Below are 6,394 nucleotides of genomic sequence, written 5' to 3'. Positions count from 1 at the left end.
CCAGCATTGAAAGAGCCATGGGAAAACAGGCACATTAGTTGTTGGTAAAGCTGTGGCACCCCAAAAGTCACCAAATTGTGTCTACCTTTTGTCTCAGTGATACCACCGATAGGCATGTTGCCTTAAATCAAAGAAGGAAGAAAAGGATCCAAGCATACAAAACTATTTATAACAACTCCTTTTGTTATGACAAAGAACTGGAAACTAGGGTATGCCGTCCTACAATAGTGCAATGGCTGAGTAAATTTTGGTATATGAATAGAATGGAATAAAATATGCCATGAAATAGATCATTTCAGTGACATCTGGAATGAGCCATACGAAAGCAGTGTGCAATAAGGAGAATCAGAGGACTGAATGATAACTGTAACCTCGTTGCAAAGGCCAACGATTTTGAACAATGTGACAACTCTGATTATTGGAACGGTCAACCACTATACCTACGAACTTAGAAAGATGTGTGCTACCTACCTGTATCTTGAGCGGGAAGAGATGAATAGCAGATGTAGAACAAAAAGTACATGGTGAGAAGTGGACAGTGTAGGAATTTATTTTGCTTGCCTAGGTGCGTTGGTTATAGATATTTTATTTTGATTGTTTTTCTTTTTTCCGTTTTGGGTAGGAGAAGATAGCAGTATGAGAGGAGTAGGAAGAGGATTGTCCTCCCTCTACCCTCAAAAAAAGAAAAGAAGGAACCTAATGGATTTTTAAAAATACATGCAATAGAACAGGAGGAAGGCCAGAAGACATGAAGACAGCTTTAAAATTCCATGTTGAATTTTTTAATTGCTCAAAAAGAAAATCCAGCTCTATACATTAGAACTTGTTTCATGTGCAATCCCCCTTTTCTGTTCCATTTCCATTAAGTAATGCCACCAATAAGAAGATTGATAATACTCACTTCTGTGATAAAAAGCTGACTTCAGACATGCAGATGCATGAGCCTGATAGGATCTCTTGAACTTAGAGGTTCCATTACTACCCCATGAGTGTTGAGTTTTGTGATTCCACTCAGACTGCCTCATTCCAGTTGTGTGCAAAGGATGATGGCTTCAGTGTTAATGTCCAGCCACCTGTTGGAGAGCTTCTTTTACCTGTGTCCACATCAGAGAAAGGCTTTAGAAGAAAGCAAGGGATGCTGACAGGAATGAATGAAATATCAGCGACAATCCCTACTTCACCACTGAATTCTGCTGCCCCTTCAGAAGATTGTAAAGGTAGCCAACATGGCCAAAGGCCTTGCTGGACTAGATACTGTACATATCTGTGTAGCTGAAACTGTCACAGTGGAGCTGAAGGAAGGCTCTACAGCCCAGCTCATCATAAACAGTGAGAAACTGTGACTGGTTCTGTTCTGCTGCAGAAGGTCAAGACTGGCCTGTCCCCAATGTAACCTGCTTATATCTAGAGCTCAAAGTGCTTGGCATCCACTATTGTTGCTGTCTGATTCTTCGTGACCCTCTTTGGGGTTTTCCTGGCAACATAGTGGAATGGTTTGCCACAACTTCTCCATTGTGTCCCCATTTTACAGATGAAGAACTGAGGCAAATAGGGGTTAACTCTTTAGCCCAAGTGTCTGAGGCCTGATTTGAACTCAGATTTTCCTGACTCCAGACCTGGTGCTCTATGTATTACGGCACCACCTAGCTGCCCTATCCACCACTGCTGTCTTTGTGACAGTGGATAGAGCACCAGCCCTGGAATCAGGAAGACCTGAGTTCAAATCTGCTCTCAGACCAGACACTTAACACTTACTATCTGTGTGACCCTAGGCAAATCACTTAACCCCAACTGCCTCCCCAAAACGAAAACAAACAAACAAAAAAAGAAAGAAAGAAAGAAAAGGATAATAGCCCTTCCATCAGGGCTGTGGGGGAAGAATGCACCTTTGACATTCTTGTCTCCTCCTTTAGAATGCTGGTGTGCATCTACCACATATGCTATACTTGCCCCCTTTTTCCACTTTGCTAACCAAAGAACATCTATTTTATCTCAACTCTTGAATCCATGTGCTACATATTCAACCTTACACTTCTACTCCCTTTCCTTGACTTTTTCTAGGTCTGCCAGATGTTTAATAAAGTTCATTGGGAATTGGTTTGCCTTCACCAAAAAGCAAAAATTTTAAGAAAGAAAATCTGGCTGACCTCTGAGCTAAGCATAGAATAGCAGACATGCCCGGATTAAATTAGAGAACAATGGAATACTTGCAAAATATTGTTCAGTGAATCTACATGTAATAATCATTTGCTGACAACTGCTGTTATCAAACTTTCTGAATGGTAAAGAATAAATAGCATTTAAATATTGAAAAAATAAATGAAAATTAAATAAAGTGCTCATTTTATTTCATGTTTGTGAATTTCAAAATTAAAGATAACAAAATAGTGATAGTTTCCTTTTTGCCGTTTTCACTTATTTGAAGGCATGAGAAGAAATACAAAATTATTTTAATGTGACTTTCTGTTATTATAGGTATTTTAGAATATGTTTTCATGTATCATTTATGGTTGTCAGGACTTTTGAACACTTCCTAGCCTTTCAGCCTTCATATATCGAGTCCCAGAACTGGGGTAGGAAGGCAGGAAGAGAGATGGTGGAGAACAGGAGAGGGGGAGCTCTTAGGGGTAATCAGCCTGAAGGGGTGGGATTTGGGTTTCCAAGTGGAGTTTGGATGCTTGTAAGGAGGCCAGGGTGGAAGACCACGGCATTCTAGGTGATGAGGGGCGGACAGGGTCCTCAGTTTTGGCTCTGTGCTTTTGGAAGAATTTGAGGCCCCTGGGGCCCAAAGGGTGGGGCAGAGCGGGCCTCTAGGGTCTAGGAGGAGCTGCCCAGAGCAGAGTAGCTGGAAGCCTGAGCCCTTGCACCTGAGATCCCCCTTCCTCCCAGAAGCAAGCACGGCCCTACCCAGCACCCTGCTTTTGCTTGGATGTCCTTTCTGTTGGGCCCCATTCTTGCTTTCTGACCTCTTGGTGAGTGTCCTCCAGGGATACCAGGAGCATGCTTCCCGCCCAGGCCTGGCTCCTGAGCCAGCTCCTGGCCCCTGCTCCTTGTCCAGGTTCCCCCTCACATCCCAAATGCCCTGGGGCACCAGGGCTTTACCTGCTTTACCAATGGGTCACAAGTGTCCAACCTTCCAACCTTGCCCAGAGCCTCAGTGGGAGAAAGAGCTCTGATTCAGAAGCCATTGAGACACTGACTGGGTTCCTCCCTGGGATACAAAACTCCTTCCTGCCTCTTGGGTATCTATAGAAGGATGAGTGAGGAAAAGGGGACAGAAGAGAATGAATAAGAGAGGGTAGAAAGTAGTCTTCAAGTTCAGACCATCTTTGTTTCCAAGACTTACTCTGCTGCCCCCCTCTTCTGGTTGGCCTTTCTCCCCTGAGGGCAGCACCAGGGGCTTTGTAACTCCTTTGGGACCTCACCCTCTATAAATCCTTGTAGGCCAGCCCCTGCCTGGAAGGTGAAGGGAAAGATGTCTCCCCCTCAGGGCTGCTTTCCACCTTTGGCATCTACCTAATCCACCAACTCTCACTTGTGGTTCCAAGAAGCTGTAGCACGTGCAGTGGTCATACCCCAGTAAACCATGTCAGCAGACAGGCTAAACCAGGTTGAGGGTAACCTAGGGGTCTCAAACCCATCAGTGAGTTAGGGGGGTGTCTTCCCCAAGCATGTGAAGACTTCTCCTGGTGGAATGGGCAGATGAGAACAGTTTGTTCCAGTGGCCATGAAGGTGGCTGAAGCAGGCTCTGTGGAGCGCTTAGAGCTTGGTCAGACATCAAAGACACCAACATCATCCACCGCATCTTGAGCCATCATCAGTCATCTTGACTCTGTCCTGCCCCTAGACTGTGATGACTCTGGTTGAGATAGCTGATGGCTTCACACTACTGTGCCTCACTTAAATCCAGTTTATGCATGAATCAAAAGACATCACCCATACCATTTTACCATTTTTACCTATCTCAAAAGTCTTGTGGCAACAGACAACTGACGAAGCAGCAGGTGCAGATACACTGGGAGCTGTAGTCACAATTCTGCACACAGGCAGTCCAGACCACAGGGCCATCTTGCTGGAAGCAGCAGCAGGATTCGGCAGCTCTCTAGGTGTCTGAGAAGCCTTTTAAGGAATGCGCTGCTCACTTCCTGGTGTGAGGAATGGGCTAGAAAAGATGCCCTAAAAATTGTCTGCTTTACCCAACCCTGGCCTGTTTATTGTGGCAGATAGGGACCCCGCCTTGTGGTTGAAACACAAAAAATGTATGAAAACTTCTTCAAAGATGATTCCACTCACCATTGGCACATGGAATGTGTCCATACTTAAAGACAACACAAAATCCAGTAGACCTAAAAGACGAACAGCTCTTGTTGCAAGAGAACTTAGCAGATATTATATCCAAATAGCAGCCCTGAGTGAAACAGGACTGGCAAATTAAAGCCAGCTTACTGAAGTCAGAGCTTGGATACACATTTTTCTGGAGTGGCCACAGTGGAGGAGAGAGCTGTGAAGCCGGAGTAGGTTTCAAAATTAAAACTAATCTAATCAACAAGCTTGTACGCCTATCAAAAGGAGTGAACGACAGGATCATAATTCGATGGCCACTTGCAGGAAAACATCATGCCACCATCATCAGCACACATTCTCCCACCGTGATGAACCCACCAGGTTCATTGTGCTGAAAGAGAAGCTTGTAATTCTGGATCACATTAATGCCAGAGTAGTCACAGACTATGGGAGAACAGTAGCAGCAATGGTCACTTACTACTGAAGACCTGTGCATCTCATGACCTCCTCATCGCCAACACTGTCTTTCATTTACCTAAATGCAATAGAACTTCGTGGATCACCATTACAGCAAACATCGGCATTTAATAAACTATGTCAGTGTAATAGAAACAAGATGTGAGAGTGATGAAGGCCACATGTGGCACAGAGTGTTGGATCAATCATAGACTTAGCCTCTCTACACAAAACATTTGTATTCAATAAAACTGGTGCCTCTAAGGCAAGGTGATTTCAGAAGGCTTAATGCCAACAGATCAGAGCACTTCTCCAACTGGGAAGTCTCTTGCTAACTTAAGGGGAAGGCTGAGCCAACACACAGCTGGCAACAATGGAGCAGAAAAGGAGTGGGCAGCTTTTAGAGATTTGGTATACAGCACCACATTTATTCATCTGGGCCAGAACACTCACCAACATTAAGACTGGTTTGATGAAAATGATAGGGAATTCAGCATCTACTAAATGAAAAGTGAGAACTCCACAGGGTTCACCAGCAGCATAGTTCATCTGCCTCTAAGAAGGCAGTATTTACCTCCATCAAAAGTAAAGTACAAGCAATACTTAGAGAGATGCCTAGAACTCTTGGCTCAGTAAGAAGGCAGATGAAATTCGGTTTCATGCTGATGGTAACAATCCAAAGCAGTTTTATGATGCCCTCAAGGCTAATTATGGGCCAAAGACCCATGATGCATCTCAACTACTCAGTGCTGACGGAGCCATGTTGATTAGTAATAAGGACACCATCCTGGAGAGAGGGCTGAACGTCTCCCAAGTGTTCTCAACAGACCATCAGCTGAAACCACTGACTTTGTACCTCAGGTTGAAGTCAATCCCTCCCTAGCCAAACTTCTAACTGAAGAAGAGATTTTGAATGCCATTTGGCTCCTCTCATGTGGCAAAGTGTCTGATGCAGATTCTAGTCCAGCTGAGATTTCCAAGGGAGGGGGTCCGCTGCTGATACAAAAGCTGACTGAAGTTTTCTGGGTTAAATGGCAAGAGATTATCTCCCAAAAGAAGCTCAAGGATGCCCCCATTGCCCATCTCTATAAAGAAAATAGAAGGGGGCAGCTAGATGGCATAGTGGATAAAGCACTGTCCGTGAAGTCAGGAGGACCTGAGTTCAAATCCGGCCTCAGACCAAATGCTTGACACTTACTAGCTGTGTGACCCTGGGCAAGTCACTTAACCCCCATTGCCTAAAAAAAAAAAAGAAAATAGAAATAGGTTGTCCTGTGACAATCATGGGTGGGGACAGGGGAGAAGGGTCCATTTCTTAGTCATTACAGCATGATTCTTGCCAGAGTCCTCATTAATAGGCTGATCCTTCACCTGGAAGATGGCCATCTATCTGAGAGCCAGTGTGGCTTCAGACCATTCAATATGATGTTTGCTGCCCAACGACTCCAGGAGAAATGTCAGGAGCAGAACAAAGGTCTGTACACAAAGTTTGTTGATCTGACCAAGACCTTTGATACTGTCAGTCATGAGAGCTTGTGGAAAATCATGGCAAAATTTGGTTGTCTAGATAAGTTAATCAGGATTATACCTCAGTTTCATGATGGCAAGCATGGGTTCTGGATAATGGACAATGTTCTTGTACCTTCTTAAGTC

This window comes from Phascolarctos cinereus, unplaced genomic scaffold (assembly GCF_003287225.1).
Source record: "Phascolarctos cinereus isolate Bilbo 61053 unplaced genomic scaffold, phaCin_HiC Scaffold_726;HRSCAF=1367, whole genome shotgun sequence".
Classification (NCBI taxonomy): domain Eukaryota; kingdom Metazoa; phylum Chordata; class Mammalia; order Diprotodontia; family Phascolarctidae; genus Phascolarctos; species Phascolarctos cinereus.
This window is presented reverse-complemented; position numbering follows the sequence as displayed.